Source organism: Petaurus breviceps, unplaced genomic scaffold, assembly GCF_028583685.1.
Source record: "Petaurus breviceps papuanus isolate PSGF00001 unplaced genomic scaffold, PetGlider_PUasm1.0 186, whole genome shotgun sequence".
Taxonomy (NCBI): domain Eukaryota; kingdom Metazoa; phylum Chordata; class Mammalia; order Diprotodontia; family Petauridae; genus Petaurus; species Petaurus breviceps.
In genome coordinates this window covers 15025308-15047190 of record NW_027185798.1, presented here as the reverse complement: position 1 = coordinate 15047190, position 21883 = coordinate 15025308, and the positions used below count along the sequence as shown (strand labels likewise).

Genomic DNA, 21883 nt, shown 5'->3' with positions numbered 1-21883 from the left:
GCTAAGCACTAGGGACATGCCCTGCCCTCCAAGCCCTCCAGCTTACATTTAAATGAAGGAGACGATATGTATAAGCAAAATCACCACAAGGACCTGGAAAGGGCATTAATGGCTGCAATGTCTAGAAAGGTCTTGGATGGGGGTGGGACGGACCTGAGCTGAGTCCAAAGAGGAGGTGAGGAGGGAGGGCATTCTTGGTGTGCAGGACAGCCAGTCCCAAGTCACAGAGGTGAGAGACAGAAGGCTACGGATGGAGAACAGCAAGGTAACCTGTTTGGCTGGTGTAAAAGAACACGAGGGGAAAGAGAAGCAGGGAATGAGACTACAAACACAATCTCCAGCCAGCTTTAAGGGCTTTAAATTTATGCCAAACAGAAAAGTGTATATTTGATCCTAGAGGCGAGACGAGTCACTAGAGTTGAGAAAAAGGAAAAGGCCTCCCCAGTCTTGGACCTCGGCAGTGCACGAAGCTCTGTGGAGGACGGACTGGAGGGGGAGAGGCTAGAGGCAGGGAGGTCTTGGTAAGAGTGACAGACCAGGAGAGGTCTGGGGGCCAAGCCATGGCCACTCCCTGGCCCTGAAGGCTGAGGAAGCACAGTGGGTCAATGACACTCAGCCATGGGGAAGTGCTCCCTCCCTCCTCTCAAGGTGATGTTACAGGTGAGAAAGGCCTGCATCACCAGACATGCCCTTTACAAGCCTCGCACAGGAGTTTCTATTTTACCCTTGAAGTACTACAGAGCCCGAGCAAGGACTGAGTAAGGAACGATGGTTGCGGCTTTCTCAGAGGCTCAGACACATTCTGCCCTTGTGCTGTAGCTAAGACTCCCAAACCCTTTTTTTCCCCACATGAACTCTTACTTCTCTATTCTGCATCGTAGGTAATTAATTTTTAAATTAAAAGTTGTATATTATAAAATGAACTTTGTAAACTCAACAAATAGGGGGAAAATGACTAAGATTCCCAATAACGCCACATATGGCCAGGTCCCAGTTAGTGCAAACAATGAATCTCCTGAACTTGTCATATTTTCAAAGTTGTAATTAGTAAAATATGGTAACTGGATCCAACCCAATGGAAATATGCAGTGGGATTTTGAATAGCACAACTACTTTGAAGGATTCCTTTTTTTTACACCAATCATGAACTACCTGTAATCTAAAAACATATACATAATGTATGTATTTTTTTTTTTGGCTTTTTGGAGGGGGAAGAGCAGGGCAATTGGGGTTAAGTGACTTGCCCAAGATCACATGGCTAGTAAATGTTAAGTGTCTGAGGCCAAATTTGAACTCAGATCTTCCTGACTCCAGGGCTGGTGTTCTATTCACTGCACCACCTAGCCGCCCCAATGTATTTCTTCTAAAGAAAAATATATAAACCTTAAAGAAATAAATAACAGCCTATTTGCTTTGTGACTCCTTCCAATATCTTCTTGGTATAATCAGAAAGTTGTTTCTGTTGCCTCTTAAAAAAATATGTAGTTATTGTCAATATGCATGTTCTTCTAATTCTGCTTTGGGAATGGTTGGTTCATCTCTGCCTATGTTTCAGTATTTCTTTGTATTCTTTCTCTATGGAAATGGAGTAAGAGCCTCGGGTTAAAATTCTGGTGACAGAAGTTGTGAACATTTGGGGAACTCATCTGACCTCCCCAGTGAAAGAGAGATTAAAAAGAGCTGGCAACGCCTCCCTTCTAGAGCTGCTGGTAAGGCAGTTCTGCGCAAATCTGCAAGTCCCCAAAATGGGATTTTTCTGATTATCATTTCTATAGGATAATGGTCTGTTGCACCAATACGTGTTTTCCCATAAGTTATTCAGCTGCTGTAATTAGATTTTACAACCTGAATTTAGCTAAGACTTTCCATTTCTCCTCATTAAATTTAATCTTATTTAGTTTCATAGTTTTGGCCGATCATTCGAGTCTTGTCTCTGCGATTCGGCACGGAGCTGCTCCTTCCGGCTCTGCGCCATCTGGGCCTTTTATAAATAAGCCTGGCTGGGTCTCTGGGACGCTCAGGAACCTGGGAAGGTGCTTCAGTACTTTGGTCCTATGGGCCTCAGTTTCCTTCTCTATAAAACGAGGGGGTTGGATGAGAAGCCTCGGAGGGCCCTTCCAGCTCTAGACCCAGGAACCTATAAATGAAATTTTAAATGAAAACTTACAAACATCTTATCTGAGCAACACCGATCCTCTGACGCTATCGCGGCTTCCTCAGCCATCCTTTTTATGTAATACAACCGTCTCTTTGTGCTAATTGGGTGACTGTCCCACATTCTGCAGGAGACTTTTTCCCTAGTGGAACTTTCTATTTTAGAAAACCCTTTTAAAATGTGCCAAAAGAAAGAACAAAAACCACCAAACTGAAAGTTTTGTCATTATAATGACCAGGGTATGAGAAAATGTGCCTCCCTCCCATCTTTGCAGAGGTAGAAACTCTACCCATGAGATACAGACTACACCCTAAGCCACTGCTGACAGCCCGGCTTTGCTGAACTGCCCTTCTGCTCTTTCTAAAACCCCATGTGCCTTAAGGTACAGTCTCCACTGGTCCTTCCCACTGCAGGGCTGTAAACAACAACTATTTATTCAGTTAAGTCACAGTGTGCCACGTCCTGTGCTAAGAGCTGGGGAGAGTCAGGAGCTCCTCTAGGAGGGGACACTCTTAGGCTGGATAACCCCTCGAAGGACAAGGCACTAGCAGCTTGGGGAGGGGGGGGGCGGGACGACAAAGGAGGAACTGTGCCAGTCTGGGTGGAGGTGAGGGAGAACATGCAGGGGCTGGAGCAGGTCAGTACAGCGGTGGAGGGTGGGCAGAGAATGGGTCCAACATTGGGAAGCTGGGGGGGGGGGGCAGCAGCGTTCCTGACAGAAAGGTTTTAGGGAAAAGAGAAGTTCGATTTCGGAAGTCTGGGGCTGTTTACAGTACATCTGGTTTAAATTGTCTGATAGGCAGAACTCAGGGAAGAGACCAGAGGAGGAAGCAGAGATCTGGAAGTCACCTGCACAGAGATACTGAACCCATGAAAACAAGAGAAGCAGCCAGTGAGCTGGGAGAGAGAAAGGAGGACCCAGGGCAGTATGGCATGGGGGACACTGGGGAGTGATCAGCTGCGAGCAGACTCAAGAAAGGGCAGATCCATGGATGGCCAGAGAAGAGCAGGGTCCTGGAGTAGACTGCAGGAGACCCAGCCGCAGGAGGACTTTGAGGCTGCTGACCTCCTCCACAGAAAGGATTAGGTCCGGAAGCCAGGATTTGTTCAAGCTAACTCTGCTAGCCTCAGTGTCTTCACCTAGAAAATGACGAGAATATTGCTTAACCCCTACATGCAGTTATGAGTGTCAGAAGAGATAATGTATACAAGGCACTTTAATAAATCTTAAAGATCTATATGTAAATTTAAGCCATGATTTGGTCCTAAAGAAAGAAAACAACGCTGAGTATTTCTTTGGATTTATTTTATGTGGTTGATGTACAATTATATTAATTTGCTTCTATAAATTTTGGCTTTCCTTCATAATCATGACAATGTGAGTAAAAAATATATTTTAGCATATCAAAGCACTATTCCAGGAAAACATGTAATAATCTAAATGGAAAGAATTGAGAGTAACTTGTAAATTCAGTATTAGCAATGTTGGGCTTAGAGCTGCTCAACTGATAGCTGAACTGATGTAGGGTCTAATCAAGAACAAAGATCAGACTTTTTAAAAAGAAAAGAACAGGGCTGAAACTCCATTTTTATGCCCAGAAGCACACTGGAATTGTGATCTCATGAAGGCTTCCTTTATAAACCCACATAGGACAGATGAAAGAAAATTAGAAACAAGATTTGTTGTAAAGACTTTGGTTATTTCCCTTAAACAACGTTTGTTTTTTTTTTTAAAGAAAACATCTCTTACTAGTTCATTCCACATTGTTACCATGTCCTTCTCAAGGGATTGCTTTCTTACAATAAAGAATTGCAGTTAAGGAAAACAAACCAAAGTATAGATCTGACGATGGATGCTTTATTTCCTTTTTAAAAAAAAAAAAAACCTTTAATTTATTATGTTTTTAGCATTCTTTTCTTTTTTAAATTCCAAGCTCCAAATTCCCTCTCTCCCATCCCTCCTCTACTCACTGGGCAGGTAAGCAGTATGATATCAATCATACACGTGAAATCACGCAAAACATTTCCATACTGGCCAGTTTTTAAAAAAGCAAACGAAATAAGAGAGTGAGAAAAGGCTACTTCGGTTTGCACTCGGAGGTCATGAGTTCTCTGTCAGGAGGTGAAGGGCATTTTTTCACCAGGAGTCCTTTGGAACTGTCTTGCATCACCATACTGATGGGAGCAGCCAAGCCTTTCACAGTTGATCAGCACTCCAACACTGCTCTTACTGCGCACAACGATCTCCTGGTTCTCATTTCACTTTGCATCAGTTCCTAGAGGTCTGTTTTTCTGTTATTTCCCACAACACAATAGAACTCCATCACAATCATATACCACAACTTGTTCAGCCATTCCTCAATTGATAGGCATCCCCTCGATTTCCAATTAATTTTTTGCCACCACCACAAGAGCTGCTATAAATGTGTTTGTTTATATAGGACTTTTCCTTTTCCTCTGATCTCTTTGGGGGTATAGATGTAGTTGTGGTACTGGATCAAAGGGTGCATAGTTTTATACCCTTTGGGTTACAGTCTAAAAGGCCTACTTCCAAAGAGTTCTCCAGAACAGCTGGACCAGTTCACTACTCTACCACAATTCACTAGTGTGCTTATTTTTCTCCCATCACCTCCAGTACTTGTCATTTCTGATAGGTATGAGGTGATAACTTCAAAGTTGTTTTAATTAGCCTTTCTCTAATCAATAATGATTTAGAATACTTTTTCATATGACTATAGCTTTGATTTCTTCTTCTAAAAGACTGCCTGTTTATATCCTTTGACCACTTATTAACTGGGGAATAGTTCTTATTCTGAAAAATTTAACCAAGTTCCCTCTATATGTTTGAGAAATGAAACTTTATTAGAGAAACTTGCTGTAAAAATTTTTGTTACCACTTCATTGTCTATGGTACCTTTTAGCAAAATGTAGTTTGCCTAATTATCATTTAATTATATTTACTTTTGCTTTTTCTGAGATCATGATTGCCATCCCTGCCCTCTTTACTTTAGCTGAAGCATATTAGATTATGCTTCAGACCTTTAACTCTGTGTGTGGGAATTCTTGTTGGGCTTGGGTTCAATTGGCATTTTTCTTTGAGGCTTTGTTTTTAGCTGTTTTCATACAGTACTGTCTTCTGAGTGTCTTGATTTTCCCTGCTACCTTAGTACCTTTTAATGGTTAAATTCTTTTTTTCTCTTTGCTCATTTTTCCAGCCTATTTCTTGACAGAAATTTATCTTGGGTTATGTGGGCTCTGTTCACCTGGGGAAGGAGAGGCCTGTCCCAAGTTTCAGGCTTTTTCATGCTGCTATTTTCAGAGATGCTCATGCGAGTCCACAAATTGTGGTACTTTCACAGTGGTATGATCCTGGAAGAGGTGTGGTCACTGCTCTCCTGGTCTGCACTCTGGTCTTCACCCAGGAAGAGCCTTGCTCCCCTGCAGTCACAAGGGCCAGAACTCCTCTGTGCCCTGGAACTGCAGCCAGGGCCCCTGCTCCCTTGTGACCAATCCCCAGCACTCCTCTCTGTCTTGAAACTGACCCAGAACTACATATGGCTAATAGTGTTGCCAATCGGTAAGCACTGTACCCGGTGCCAGCAAAGGGTCCCCTTGTAAATCTCTTTCTGATCAGTCATCTCAGCCCTTTACCACCGTCTCTGGGCCAAGAAGTCCCAAAGCTGTCCCTGTAGCTGCTGTGGCTGCCTCCCTGTGTGTGGAGTTCTAGACAAGCTTCCACCCCAGGGTCGTGAACTCCGGCCAACTTCCTAAGTCTAGTTAGGTCAGAAAAATGGTCTTACCCTGACCTGGCTCTACTGCTCTAAAATTTGATTTGAGCCATTATTTTAAAGTTATTTAGAGGGGAATATGTTGAAAGAGTTCAGGTGGGTTGCCTTTATCCACCACCTTGGCTCTCTGTATGCTTTCTTACCTGTAATTCATCACCTCAAGAGTAGGAAGGGAATACTTCACATCACTGAATATCACTGACCCTTCATACTTCCTCAGCCCTCTGGGTCAGTCGGCAGCCATGTCTTCCCCATCATCTCTCCAATCAGCCCCCACTGTGACTCTTACAAAGTCTTCCCTGCCTCTAGCCTCTCCCCTTTTCAATCTGTTCTCCACCGAGCTTCAGAATGGGCATCACCCAAGCTCCAGACTGGTGGGGCCACTTCCTCTCCCTCTTCTCAAAACTCCAGCGGCTCTTCCTGCCTCTGGGATCAAATACAAACTTTTCTGTTTGGCATTTAAAGTCCTTTACCATCCAGCTGGAGATTGTCTTTCTAGGCTCACTCCCTATTTCTCCCCTCCTTGTACTTACACTCAGGCAAAACAGGACTCCCTACTGTTCACTGTGGGTCTGTTTTCACTGTATTTCTTTACTAGAAGAAAGCATTCTCTTGAGGAAGGTATAGCAGCAATGTAAAATAAAAATCAATAAAAGTTACCTACTTCTAAGTGTTAAGGAAAATGAATAAAAATCTATTTTAAAAAAAGAATTTTACAGTTTCCAAAGCATTTTAATTTAATCTTCACAACCTTCAGCAGACTAGATGGCATGATTTCTATTTTATAGATAAGAAAATGAAGTTAAGTGACTTGTCCAAGTTCATGTAGCCATTAAGTAGTAGGTACAACTAGGTCTGGAACCCAGGGATGAGGAAGAGAAGAAGGAAGAAGAAGGGAGAGGAGAGAGAAGCAGCATAAACACTGTCACAGGAGATAACACTATCACCCACCTGCCCATCAGTCTAAAAGAGTCATTTGTCCTTAGAAAAGAAAAAGAGACTTCCAAGTCAAATGTTCAGTGCTCAAAATGCAAACCACTTAATATTTGATTCCTTAGGGCTGCAAACTTCTGTTCATCTTGACTGGCAGTACTTCTAATTCTATTTGGAGACATCACATTTTTCTTGGAAAGTACTAGAAACAATGAAAATAAAAAGTTGGGAAGAAACTTGAAGACCCTTTAGTTCAAATATGTCATTTTATTTTTAACATTTTTTGCATTAACAAGCATGTTTTCCCTTCCCCACCCCCCCCCATTAGAAGGAAAAATAACAATAACAAAGCCCTCTAACAATGTCCACACTCAGGGCACAACAAGTCCCCAAACTGCCAGGTCCGTAACTGTCTGCCTCACTCCGCGTCCTGAATCCACCACCATGTCAGGACGCAGCTCACCCCTCATCGAGGCCTGGGAAAGGGAAAGTTAAAGATTACTTTATTTTCCCAAGGTCTTTCTGCAGAAAATTTGACTTAGTTCCATGTTTAATGTTAATCATACTATTTTTACATTAGTTTATGATAAAAGTTAAGATTATTTTAAAGATCGCAAAGCAATTTCCAAATATTATCTCATTTTATTCTATCCACCCTGAGGGTGGGTGCTATTATTATCCCCATTTTACATCTGAGAAAACTGAGAGACAGGGGTCAGGAGACTTGCTCAGGATCACACACCAGTAAATATCTGAGGCCACACTGAACTCTGGTCTTCTTGACCTCAGGCCTGGCATGCTATCCACTACCCCATCTAGCTGCCTAGATCATGTGACATGTAGCAGGAAAACAGCAGTTTCCCAGCTGAAAGGATGCTCTCTGTGTTGTTCTAAGGGAATTACAAGTCACCCTCGTTTCAGTGAAGCTCTCTCACTTCTGGCATGGGAGGTTTGGGAATCACTGCTTGTAAGCATTGAGGATTTCTTTATACAATCGCTGCATTTCTACCTTGCCTTTGTTTTGAATAGCACACTTACTGTAATCTCTCACTCAAGTGAGGACTAAATCTGAAATGAGCAGCAGGCTGAAACAAGTCAAACTTAAATCATCTGGCCTTGTCTCTCTTCTGCACGGAGCTCCATGAATAAAGCCCACAGTCCCAGACACCTGGGAGAGGGTGGTCTTGGAGCTTCCTGCTTGACAATAGCTCAGCAGGGCAGGGACTTGTGTGCATGGATTCCTGTGCCCATGACTACAGATCTGGGGAAGGAAGCTCCACCATCTGGAATTAGGTGCATTAGTGCTACAAGAAAAGACGAGGAACAGAACGATGCAAGGTATCTGAAAAGGAGTCCTGCTTCTCAGCAAGACCAACTGACCACAAAAAGCCTATGGGTTTTTAAACTTAGGAATCCTTACAAAGGAGGGAAAGATTTTCATTGTCTCCCTATGACAAGTGCCAATAATCTCAATAAATGTTAGACTTTAATGGTAGGAACAGAGACTCTTACCAAATCCTTGGTCAAAGGGACCACTCTTTCAACAAGTAATAAGCCATTATACAAACACCCAGGGGTGGCTAGGTGGTGCAGTGAATAGAGCACAGGCCCTGGAGTCAGGAGGACCCGAGTTCAAATCCGACCTCAGACACTGTACACTTACTAGCTGTGTGACCTTGAGCAAGTCACAACCCCAATTGCCCTGCCTTCCCCCTTCCAAAAAGGAGCAAAACAAAACACCCACTCCACATCTAACTTAAACCCTGATTCTATTTAACCCAATAACTACTTTGAGATCTGTTATTCCACTAATGAATGACAATGTAAGTTACTATTAAATCTTTAAGTATTTCATGACATGACTGATTTGTAGTGTATTGATACAGATGACATCGTAATTTTGAACAGGTCACTTAACACTTGCATGCCTCAGTTTCCTGGAAAAATATGGGGATGATACTCACCCATCTTTCTCACAGGTCTACAGACCACAGTAAAGATAAAATGAGAATGTATTTTTAAAAAGTTTCTTAAAAGGGAAAATAATGTTACTATTAATACTATTATCATTACTATTACTTGGAATAATAGTAAATTTCAAAATTTTTATTACTATTATCATTATCACTACAAGTTAAAATAATTATAATAAAAGTATATCTACTTCCCAAAGTATATCAGATGTATGTTTTAGGCCACTTCTTGAAAAAGCAACTCACAAAACGAAAAATAATCATATTCAAATTCCAAGAAATAGGGCTTTTTCTACTGGTTAAAAATCATAAGATCACTACACCAAGTCAACTCTGAACACTGAAATGAATCTGTCTGGGGTTCAGGAGGTTTCAAAGAAAAACTCAAGAATCAGGATCAACCCTGATCAACGTAAACATTCTACCCAAACCGACCCCACATCTCGGACTCACCTCCGTGGCTCAATTTTACCTCATCCAGGTCCTACGAGTTAATGAGCCAAAAAGGGCCTATTCATATACAAGAATCTTTCCTTTTTTCTATAAGCTGGCTACACACGGTCAAAGAATTCGACAAGAGGAGCTTTCTACCACAAACGACAAATAGCCAATCGGCTACGGCAGGCAGTTTATTAGTAGATTCAGGAATCCATCTCTTAACCATAACTGCCACGGCTCCACTCTGCTTTCCAAACTAGCGTGTGCTACAAGTGCTTGTTACACTATCAGCAGATTAGAAAAACACAGTTAATGAGCAAGTTGGTTGAAAAGGTGATCTGCTACGGGACAGTGGCACTCAGCAAGAGTCAAAGGTTCCTCCTCAGTATCAATAAAATCCAGCTACTAAAGGAATGCACCCATAGGGAAAAGCCAAGAATCGGAGCTAATGCCTGCGCCTCTCTGATCCACGTGAAGGCTCTATCCTAAGATCTGGAGCCGAACTCGATTTGCACATAACCGTGCCTAGTTGCCATAAGAAGTCCCCTGAAGAACAACAGGATCTCTGTAGCAGGAATCTTGGATGGTGATTCTCAAGATCTACAGGAAACAAATACAAATAGATAAGACCAAAAGCCATTCCCAATGGAAAAGTGGCCAAAGGATACGGAAACAGTCCTCCAACTATTCACCACCATATGAAATACCACTCTGAGTCACCACGAAAGGAAATAAAAATTACAACTACAGAGAAATTACATTTCCCCTGACACTGTGACAACTGCCAAAGATGCCCTGACAAAAGATGGAATTGTCCACGTCTGGGGGGAGTGGGGGACCCAATAATACAGTGATGTGATCCAACCATTCCGGAAAGCAATTTGGAAATATGCCAAGCAAGCAATCAAAGGATCCACTGCCTTTTGATCCATACATTAAACTGTTAGGCATATACACCCCAAAGAGGTCAAAGAAAGCAAGCATCCAATACTTAACTAAAATATTCACAGCAGGGCTTTTTTCATGGTAGCAAAAAGCTGGAAACAAAGTAGATGTCCATCATCTGGGGACTAGCTAAACAAATTGTGACATATGTGAAAATAATGGAGCGTAATGGAATATAGCTGCGCCACAAGAAATAGTGAATATGAAGAATACAGAGAAGTGAACGTTTTTATGACTACAAAATAAAGTAAGCAAACTGGGCAAACAATACACACAATCAACCACAACAATGTATATGAAAAGAATGACGACAAATTGTAAATTGAATACTGTGAAATTGTAGTGACCAAGCTTAGCTCCAAAAAAGGCCTAGGAAAAAGTACCCCGCTCCCTGCTTGGCAGAAACGGGAGCCTATGTGAGTGAAACAGCACAGATAGCGTGGCTGCAGGTGATGGGCCTGCTGAATGATTCTTACATAAGGGAGGGCACCCTGGGTGGGGGAGGACATTCTGGGTAGGGACCAGAACAGAAAATAAAAGGTGACAGAAATCCAAAAGCTATCAATGACGGTTTTATATTTGAAAGAACGGGGGAAACAATGAGAACGCTACAAGTATGAGCAAAGGGTATTGCCAAGATACCCAAGAATGGACAGCCCCACTCAACATTTTTTTTTCCTTGATCATGGCTCTCACTTCTGGAATTCTCAAATAAGGTTCAATAATCATATGGCAGTGGCATAAAAAATAGCCTAAAAATTCTACTACAATCAATCAGTGCTAAATGCTTACACTATGGGGGGTGGGGTGTAAGGGTGGCAGAATAAACATTTCCAGAATTTAGTTATTGAATCCAACCTTTTGAAAAACTGCAAAACTGGCCAACATGATTAAAAAAAAAATTATCACACCCTTCCCATTCTCACAGTGCTCCCCTCAACATTTAGACAATCTGAATCTTGGAATTTGAAACATAGGCTATGAAAGGCATCAAAGAATGCTTAGAGGTGAATGTTTTAGAAATGAAGACTCCAGGTGCAAGTGAGGGGAAGTGACCCACCCAATGTTAGACACCTCCAAGCAGCCTCTGGTTCTAAAGCGCTGATCCCCTAACTCCAGATCCAGTCTCACAGCCACTGCACCAGACCGCCTCAGTAATCATGTGGACACCCAAACCCAATGTGAGTGGATCTAATACAATTTGATTCCAGTTCCTTCTTTAACTAACCCAATTAAGGTCAAAATGGTCACCTACCAGACCTTTCCTGCATTAGCAGGTTGGAGCTGTCAAGGTCTCCATCACACTTCAGGGCCACAGAAAGTGAGTAGCCAGCTGCCCTGGGTCTGCAGCTAGGGTCCATGTGTCCTGGCAGCTGAGTAACCCCGTGACATTTCCTGCTATAACCATCAAGCTCTGGGCAGAAGAGCCCAGAGCAAAGGCAATGGAACAACCTGTTACTCGCTCCCTATTGGATAGGTGCTGCTGAACCAGCAAGGCAGGGCGAGAATGAGCTCAGCTCTGTTTCAACATGGCTTCAAGGAAAGCTTCTGGTTAAATATATGGGATTTTATTGTTTTACATGCAACTGTCCTTAAATCAAAGGATACCTATCTCAAAGTAAAACTTTCTTACGAGTTTAGATAATTGAAAACAATACCAAAATAAGCCTAAATACAAAGAAACACACTCTTGCTAACTACTCTGAAACTTCATCAGAAACTTCACAAGCTCCCAAGGAAGTGAGTCGGAGGTTAAGCAGAGAAGAGGAAGCAGTCTGGTCCGGCACTCCAAGGACCAGCCAGCAAGCTCTAGATCCACCTCTGGGGCCTTGCACAAAACCCCTTCTTTGGGATTTACTGAGGTTCACCATTGGTCAAATGGAAAGAGTGGACCAGATGATCTCCAAGGTCCCTTCTACCTATGATCCTTTGAAATCGCATCTACAAAAAACACCACAAAACACAAGCTAAACGAACATGAAGTGTGCCAAGAAACTGATGTCATGAATAAGAAGCTTGTGACAGACAAGAGAGGAAGGTGAAAGTTGGGTTTGTGAAAGCAGAAGGTCAGAAACCAAGCCTGCAGGGTGGCAGGAAAAGGGCCAGGGCAAAATGAGGAAATCTCTGAAAGGAATGATGGGGAGATGACCTGGAAGAGGTTCATCCACCCCCAGGAGCATCCTAGGGATGCCTGGGACCCTTTGGACTGTCTTTGTAAAGGCCGATGTCTAGAAGAGATGGAGATGTCAGCAGTTTTACCCACGAGGCCAGTCAAGATGGGCTAATGTGATTTGTCATTACGACAGAACAGCTCAAGGAGAGAATGCACCACAGCCAGAAAAAGGGAGAACTTAAGACCTTCTGTGCTCTACCTTGGACAGACCCTATCTGAACTCCTGGGTTCAGATCTAAGAAAGAGAGTATTAGGAAGAACCCAGACACGTTGAAGTAGGTGCAGAGGAGAGGGACCAAGAGCATGAAAGGGTCTGAAACTGACGCCATTCTAGTCAAAAAGTTATGATGAAGATGCCTGTGTGCCAGGTACTCTGGCAGAAAGTAAGGCTACGATGACGGCAAACAAGAAACCCCAAAGGGACTCTTGGAGAGGAGACTTCAGGGAAGAAGAATTTATCTTGTTTCACATGGCCCCAGAGGGCAGCCTGAGATCAAAAGGAAGAAGCTGGAGAGGGGATGATCTTGGTTTAAAAGAAGGGGGAAAACACTCCAACAAGTCACAGATCTGCAAAGGTGGAATGCCTGCCTGGGGAGCTAACGGGCCTTCATCTCTGGAGGTCTTCAAACAGAAGGGAGATGGCCACTACTGGGGCCACGGGAGAAGAGATTCCACAGTTTCTTGTATACATGTGACTGCTGATGTCCTTTCAAACACTCTCTGACCCTTCAAAATAACCACACCTACTTTCTGACACCTGAAATCCCTCTAACGAAAGGAAACGCTTGTATTTGTAATTCTTGTGTCGAGAATTAGCCAAATGCTAAAATGCAAATTACTAATATGAATTTCCATTCAAGTACAACCAACCAATTGATAAAGTCTAGAAAGTGATTATTGGATTCTTCCCTGTTTTGCCAGAAGACAAGGTGGAGAGTTTGAGTCTTTGAAAGAAGGATTTTTTGTAAACTTTTGAAGATGGGGTGGAGGAGAAGGGTACAGAAGTGGAGGGTGTTAAACTGACTTGAGGACCTTTACAACTTTGCTGGAGACCAACACCATTTACATTCACATGAATGAAATAGATGTGTCTGAAATGTTTAATACGTGGGCTACAAATGAAGGCAGTTCTGCTCAATTTTTTAAAAACTGAGATGATTTCACTTCAAAGCTATTTCTTCATCAAGGGATTCCAGTAATTTACTAACCTCAAAGCAGGAACAAGTGATAAATAAGTCTAGGAAGAAATCAAAGGAAAGAGGAGCTGGCACAGAACATTAAGCTCCTTGAGGGGAGAAGCTGTCAACTCTCTCTGGGCCTTAAGTAGACATATAATAAAATGCTTATTGACTCACAAAGAAAAATCAGAAAGATTTTTTCAAATCTGCTCCAAAGTTGGCTTTTAAAAGGCCAGGAGGCCTGGCTCTCACCCAAGCAGATGCCCTGCCCAGAGCAAGGCAAGACCTTTGTTATCACCCCTCAACATCAAACACCACTGAGCTAAGGTGGTGACCAAAAACTAGGGCCAGGTCATCGTGGCATCTCTTACCCTTTGGACAGCCTTACCCATAGGAACTACAAAAGCAGAAGTCCCTCTCAAACACACTTCTGTTTTACCATCAATAAAACCCAGAGGAGCGGGAGCTTCAAACCTCAGGCCATGGCAGGGACAAGGGCCTGGGCTGACGTCTTCACTGACACATGGAATCCCTGGGTGAGGAAGCACCATCTCTTAATGCAGAATGGCAGCTTCTCCGCACCGAGGGGCCGAGTGACTGCTCAGGGTCACAAGGCCAACACGAGGCAGAAGCAGGCCTGGGCCTTCCTGGCTCTGAAGCTGGCTCTGCCAAGCCCCACAGTCTGAAGTGACAGGAGAGCAGGCCAGAGCACTTGGAGGTCTCTGCTCATCTCCAGCCCTGTGTTACCAATTGCCTGGGTCCTATCTCACCAACACTGTTCTTCACTTGTTTCAGTTGTGTCCGGCTTTTTGTGACCCCATCTGGAGTTTTCTTGGCAGAGACACTGGAGTGGTTTTAAATTTCCTCCTCCAGCTTTTTACAGATGAGGAAACTGAGGCAAACAGACTAAAGTGACTTACCCACTTACTCAGCTAGTAAGTGTCTGAGGCCAGATTTGAACTTGGGTCTTCCTGACTCCAAGTCTGACACTCTATCCACTGAACCCCAAATCACCCCGCTGGACTGCCAATGCCCATCTCTAACTGCATATGCTGTAGGTGTCTTATCTCCCCCAAACCCTGCCCTCTTCTTGTCTTCCTTCTCATGACCCAGGCTCCCAATCTTGAAAATTCCTTCACCTTTCCAATCCGTCTCCTGCCAAATCTTATCAATCCCACCTCCACAATATGTGTCCCATGGATCCCTTTCTCTCCATTCACAGCACAAGGACACCATTCTAGTTCAAGTTCTCATCACCTCTGACCCAAATTACTGCAAGAGCCTCCTCACTGGTCTCCCTGTATCCAGGCCACACAGTTACCAAAGAGACAGTCCTAAAGCATGGGGCTGACCATGTCTCCGACTTGCTGAAGAAGCTCCAGGGGGGGTCCCTGCTGCCTTGCCTTAAGGATGGCTTCCCAAAGCCTTCGTAAGCCTGGCTCTGGATTCACTGGGCATATGGTCTTCACATCTGTGACATTCTAGGCACGCTTCCCACCTCTGCCTAGACTGTCCCCCATGCCCAGAATGGATTCCCTCATCACCTTCTGTAGTGCTGCCTCCTTTAGGAAGCCTAATCTGATCCCGCCTCCAAGAAATGAGATCTGATCTATTTTGTATTTCATCTCCTTCTCCTAGCTCCACAGAATGTAAACTGCTTGAGGGAAGGTGCTGGTTTGTCTTTCTATCCCCAGGGCCACACAAATTGTTTGACACAGAGCACGAAGGCAGTGAGGGGACAGAAGGCCATGAGATTACAGGATGTGCTAAAGGAACTGGGGATGGGATCCATGCAGAAGAGAAAGGGAGGAGAAACAGCAGCCTTCTTTCTTAAGCATCTAAAGGGCCTTCATGGGGAAGAGGGTCATTCTTTTTGTGAGTCCAGAGGGCAGACTGGACACAACCAAGCCAGCTTTAGGTTCCAGGGCTGGGAAGACTTCCTAGCAATTTGGAACTGCCCCCAAAGTGCAGGAACGGCCAACCCGAGGAGGCGGCGGGTCTCCCCTCTCTCCCCCACTGGCGGTCCTGAAGGGGATGGCATATGGCAATTTGCCAACTGTGTTATTGAGAGGATCCCTGGTTAGCAAAAGGCTGAATTAGATGCTTTGCAGTCTCTTGCAACAACACTGAGACCATGTATGGTTCTATAAAGGCCCAGAGGAGGGAAGGGCAGAGACCTGCCTGGGGTCTACTGAGGATTCTCAGATTCCAAGGCCCCCGCTCCAGCTCAGATTGCAATTCCCCAAAGGAAGCTGGACAGAGAGAAGGAGTAAAGACGCCAGAGGGCCCCTGGCCACATGTTCCAGTCCCTCTTGGAGCAGATCCTTCTGCAGAGCCTCAGGGACCTCAATCTGGATCTCCACCTAAGACTGGAAACCAGCGGCCTACTGGAACATACAGTGAACTGGCACTATCTTGGTTTTCATTCTTTAAGAGGTGAAAAATGCATCGGGCGCCTACTATAAATGGAAGCCAGATCCTAGAGCCAAAGAGAAAATGTCAAGCCTTGATCTATATAACCGAGAAAAAAATCAACTTAACCTCTATGATCCTCTACTTCATCTTTCAAATGAAAGGGATGTACTTTTAAATACGCCTCAAAAGAAACAGGGCTATCTGGGAGGTAGAGTCGAAGGAGGTGCCCATTCCGGGCACAGACAGCAATGAAGGCAAAGCTAAGGAGATGGTGAAGTAAAGCATCACATGTGTGGAACAGGTGCGGGTGGGCGGATTCTGGGGAGGAGAGGACTCCCTTGTAATGGCCCAGGATGGGTAAGTCCAGGCCTGGCTGTGAAGGGCTGTCAACACCAAACAAGTGACTGCAGAGAACACCACCATCCGACCTTCAGCAGCTGTGAGGCAGGGAGCCCAAACCAGCCACCACTGGAACAGTCCAGATACAAAGCGAGGAGGGTGTGAAATGGGGTGCTGGCCACGGGACTACAGACAAGGGACAAAACTGGAGGGGCAGAAACAGCAAGATCAGAGAAGGACAAAAGGACAGTGAGTTTGGGGGAGAGGGCAGGGAGAGATAAGCAGGGTGGGTACAGTGGGAGTGGAGACGGGGATAGATGCAAAATGGACAATGGAGGCAGAACTGACAGGACTTAGCAATGTGGGGGGAAAGGATGATTTAGGTGGGGGTGAGGGGCGTGGGTACCCCCTGCTATCTGGAAAATCGGCATTCATTTTTTGGCTTATCCTTTATATCTGAGAAGAATTTTTTTCTCTTTCTCTTATGGGGTGTTTACAGTACCTCATTGTCAAATTTGGCTTAAGTATTTGGTCACAGCCTCTGGGTCATCTGCTGGCCTTCACATGGCATCTGGGCTTCTGTAAAACTCCCTCCAAATTCTCGTTTGATTTCTTCTGCCAACCTGCGATGCATCGAAACCACGATGGGCAAAGTCGTGATGTGGAAGGGCCGACTGTACTATGCTGTAAATTCCTAGAGAATCAGGACTGCCTCTGCTAGCCTGGCCCCTGGGTGCCGTTCTCTGCGTCTCCTCCCCCTGCTGCCTTGGCACGGGCCATCCCTCTTGCTCTGGAAGCCCTCAGGCCTCATCCCAATGCTCACCTCAGGAGGCAGCCTTCCCGCTTCCCTCAGTCACTAGGGCCTCCTCAGAATCTCTTCCTACATCTTCTATTCATCCATTTGTGACTAGGCTGAATACCCCCCCCCCCCCGGGGAAAGTGAGTGCCTCAAGAACAAGGACCAATCCACAGCACCTAGCACACGGGGAGCACTAGACAAATGGTCATGTGCTGATTTTTTTGGTCAATGCTTCTCTGTGGTATTAGAAGCCAAAGCAGATAAACAAACCCTAACCTTCTCTACAGCCTGCCTGAGAAGCCGTCACCCATCCTCTGTTCTCAAAGAGAAGACCCTGAATAAAATTTTAGTTAGGATCCCTTTATCCAAAGCACGCTAACCGCCAGCAAGGTAATGGGATTGATAAGCTGAGTAACTTTAAAAACCCAACATAATGGTGACTTCTTCTGAGTCACAAGATAATAGGCTCCTACTTCAAAAGCACTTACATCAACTTGATTTTTCTTAATATGCATTAGGCATTAATGCTGTCAGTTTTCAAAGTCAAAAATACTGTACTACAATACGATTCACACAGCAACTGCTGGAGGAAGCTTGTTAACAGCAGGATTATCATGAAATGTTCTTAATTTAGACTCAAACTTACAAAACAAATTCCACACAAGTGTCCCAGAAAAGAAATGAAAGCAACCTAGAAACATTTGGCTAGGTATACAGTCTGAAAGGCTTTTGTATCCCCATAGCGTGCTTTAACTTAAAAAAAAAAAAGCTGCAGGAGTTCCAAGTGTCCAGGTAACTTCAACCTAAAATATGCTGCACCCCCACGAAGACCCCAATCATGCAGTCAGGGAAGATTCTGACGGCCAATGGCAGAGACTGTCAAACGAAGTAAACCTGCATGTGACCGATGTTCTAACAAACCGGACACAGTCATGCAGTACCACTGAAAGAGAATTAGACAGAGAACTAAGAGACGAGGATTTATGAAAATGTACTAAAGTTATCTTCATCCCTCCTTTCTCCAGGGGCTCCACAGTCATTCAGGCTACAGCTCACGCCCAACACTGTCTTCCTCAGAGCCCAGGGCCAGCTCTGCCACTGTCCCTTAGCTGGAGCTGGGATAGTCAGAGGGGGATCTCTCCCCTGCCCGTCCTTCTCCCCACGAGGCCTGACCCTTCCAAAGCCTACACCCTCATCAAGACCTACAATTCCCCCACCCTTTAGTACTTTCCCAATCTAGACCCAGCAGTCACCAATTCACCACCACAACTGGACTGTACCCATGAGTCCATCCCCCCTATGCCCAGCCCTGCATTACTTCCACCATCGGCCTACTCCACATGCTGCCAAATGCAGAAAGGCAATCCCTTTATTCCTCTCTAATTGACTACAATCTCACTCCCAGCAGCTATTCAAACCTCTTCGCCAGCCCCGCTCAGGCCTCCTAGGCCTCCCTCCCCCAGACTCTCGGCTGAGGTCCTGGAGAAAAAGTAGGCCATTCACTGTGAGCACTCTCTGCTCTCTCCTCCTGAGGAGGCCCTCCTCCTTGCCAGGCCAACTGCTCTCTATGTGCCCTTGATCTCTTCCCCTCCCTTCTTTTCCAGCAGATCGCTGTCTCTCCCTGGTCTTCAGTTTTTTCCAATGTACTCGTGCCTTTCCTGCTGCCTTCAAACATATCCAGGTTGCCTTCACTCTTTAAAAAATCCTTCACTAGACACCACTATCCTATCAAGTTATCATCCTATCTCTCCCCTTTTAGATAGAACTGTTTACACTCGCTGCACCCACTTCATTTCCTCATCCCTTTACAATCTGGCTTCTGACTCCATCAATCAACTGAAACCGCTCTCTCCAATTACCAATGACTTCTCCATTGCCAAATATGACAGTCTGTACTCATTCCTGGGTCTCATCCTGTCTGACCATCCTTTCTCAGTGTCCTGGGCCCTCATCATTTCTCTCTCTATATGCTCTCTCAGGACAGAGACCCTGACAACCCTCTCACCTCCAACACTACGAAGATGACTCCCACCCTTCCTTCTCCCCTGAGCTGCAGCCCTGGGCCCCAGAACAGCCACCCCTCCAACATCTCAAACTCAGACGTCATCGTCCTTCTCCCCAAACCTCCCCCGCTTCTGTTTTAGAAAACCAATTGCCCATTTTCTCCACCTCTACCACCACAACTGGCAGCTAGGTGGCGCAGCGGAGAGAGCCGGGGAAGGAAATGGCAAACCAGGCCAGCATCTCTGCCAGGAAAAGCCTTTCTGCTCAGACCCCGCATCTCCCACCTCCAAGCTCTTCCCTCTAACTCCCAGCCATTCCTCAGTGCGGGGTGTCACTTCCTCCTGCCTCTATCCCTGACCCGGCCTCCAGATTCATCTGGCTCGAGGCTCCCGCCCCCCACCATCCATCTTCTACACAGATGACAAAGGAATCTTCCTTCAACCCAGCTCTGACCATGTGACTCCCTCTACTCAACCCCCCTGGCTTCCTACAGCCTCTAAGACAACATACATCCTCCTGTCTGGCCCCCACAGCCCTTTGCAGGCCTCTGCCACTGCACGGTGAGCCTCGGCACCGGCCCCGCCCTGGCATGTGCTCCCACCGCCCTTCCACCTTTTCCTTCCAGACAAGCCCAACCTTCTCCATGATGCTCTCCCTCCCTTGCTACTTCACTTTCTGCATTTACTCTTCATGTTCATATATATGTGTGTTAATACCTACATATAGGTACACACACAGAGCAGGACCTTCGCTCCGTCTGTGTATCCCAAGTGCCAAGCACGGTGCCCAGCACATAGAAGGTTTGCGATGGGGCACACAACAAGTTGCTAGCTTGCTCTTTGCAAAATGATTGCTAGGATTTTATGAGCTTAAAGAGCCAAAAGAACGTCTGACCTTCTGAATAGTCGCCACAGGAATAGTTGCACAGAAAATATATGCATTCAAGTGATCTTCAAAATATTTTTGAACTCCCTTTTTGCAATGGCATTCAAAGCTAGTTTAAGCCACTGGAGAAAGTCAGCTTCATTCACAACCACCCCTCGGTTCTGTCCCCCAAGCCCCATTAGCCAACCTTAATAATAACTCTCTTCATTCCTCTTTAGTTTCAAATGCTTGGCTGCTTCCAAAACTCAAACCCATTGTCAAAAATCAAAGATTTCCTGTGTCCAACAACTGGGAATTGCAACCAGTAACTGGGAATGGCCTGGTAAACGGCAGCAAAGAGATACAAGGAATTACCCTATTTACAAAAATAAATACAATGAAATAGGGAAGACAAGAACAGGGGGCTCCGGGTCAGTGGCAATGAAGAAGCCCTTCCCCTTCAACAAACCCCAAGGTCTATGTAGGATAACGGTGATGCTACCTGGGCAAACGTAATACAGGCAGACTTCATTTCTTTTAACAATCAGTAAAACGGCAGAAGTTTATGGCTTCAAACAAGAGAAAGGGGAAAGTACTTCTGGGCTCCCCTACCCATGTAATTAGTGCATGCCAATATGGCTCCCTTGGATGAAAAGATGTACGGATATAGTTTTCTGTCTCCTTTTAAGAGTATTTCTTCAATGGGAAGCTACGTTGTATAGTGGATAGAGCACTGGCCCTGAAGTCAGGTGGATCGGAGTTCAAATCCAGCCTCAGACACTTGGCACTAGCTGTGTGACCCTAGGCAAACGTCGCTTAACCTAACCGCCTCACCAAAAAAAGAGTATTTCTCCAAGTCTACATGTGAGCTGTCTTCTGGGTCATCCATGTGGGCCTATGACTCTGCCTTAGCAGCCCTCCCTGCTGCCTGAGCTCACCATGAGGCTAAGTGACTTGCTAAGTGACATTTGGCAAAGTGTGGGTCAGAAACACAGAAGGAACCTCAAAAGTAGTTTGTTTGTTTGTTTTTATCATTTTACAGATGTAAAAGCTAAGGGCAGAGAGGACAGATAAATAATCTATAGTCATGTAAGTAATAAGGGGAAAAGCAGGGACTTAAAACCAAAGTTAAACTTTGATCTTAGTTTTAAGACCATCAACCGGCTCTCCCACATTGGCACACCATTTTTTAAAATCCCTCACCTTACAGCATAGAATATCCTTGGCACAAAAACTCATTTAGGCCCTTCTTTCCCAGGAATCAATCTCGTAATTTTTTTTAACCTGAGATGTTGAGGAAATGCCTTTTCTTTTTTTTTTGGAGGGGGGAGGGCAGGGCAATTGGGGTTAAGTGACTTGCCCAAGGTCACACGGCTAGTTTTTGTGCTAAGTGTCTGAGGCCAGATTTGAACTCAGGTCCTCCTGACTCCAGGGCCAGTGCTCTATTCACTGCACCACCTAGCCACCCTGAGGGGATGCCTTTTCAAAATGATATATTCTACTGAATGACATCTTCTCTAATCACATAAAATTACCATACTTATCAAGTAATATTTACAAAGACAAAAGCAAAGTAATCTTTTCTTTCAATTTTTAAAATTGAATTAGATGCAATTGAAACAACTTTTCAATTACCAACTTAAGAAACTCTAGTCATTTGCAGACATGTTCTAGAAAGCAGTCAGGCACCAATAAACATTTATTAAGTGCCTACTGTATGCGAGGCACTTCGCTAAGCACTGGAGATACAAATGAGAAAACGACAGTCCCAGTCCTCAAGAAGCTTCTCATGCCTGATGGGAGGAGACCATGCACTAAAAGGAAGCTAAACACCACCCCCTCCAACCTCGAGCAGCAGAGGGCACAGGCTGAGCAGGTG

At 44.8% G+C, this 21883-nt stretch overlaps 2 protein-coding genes and 1 long non-coding RNA gene across 3 annotated transcripts in view; 1 reads left to right on the top strand and 2 right to left on the bottom strand.

The window, feature by feature from the left end:
* Positions 1-21883, top strand: part of CHCHD2 (coiled-coil-helix-coiled-coil-helix domain containing 2) — a 421648-nt gene that overhangs the window by 343498 nt on the left and 56267 nt on the right. The gene's annotated exons all lie outside the window — the stretch shown is intronic.
* The window catches only part of VKORC1L1 (vitamin K epoxide reductase complex subunit 1 like 1), a 43764-nt gene that overhangs the window by 14624 nt on the left and 7257 nt on the right, over positions 1-21883 (bottom strand). The gene's annotated exons all lie outside the window — the stretch shown is intronic.
* LOC138162415 (uncharacterized) lies at positions 2829-20154 on the bottom strand. Its single transcript, XR_011168629.1, has 3 exons — positions 19142-20154; positions 16840-16960; positions 2829-7352 (listed from the first exon to the last, which is right to left on the bottom strand). It is a non-coding gene; the product is annotated as an uncharacterized lncRNA (long non-coding RNA).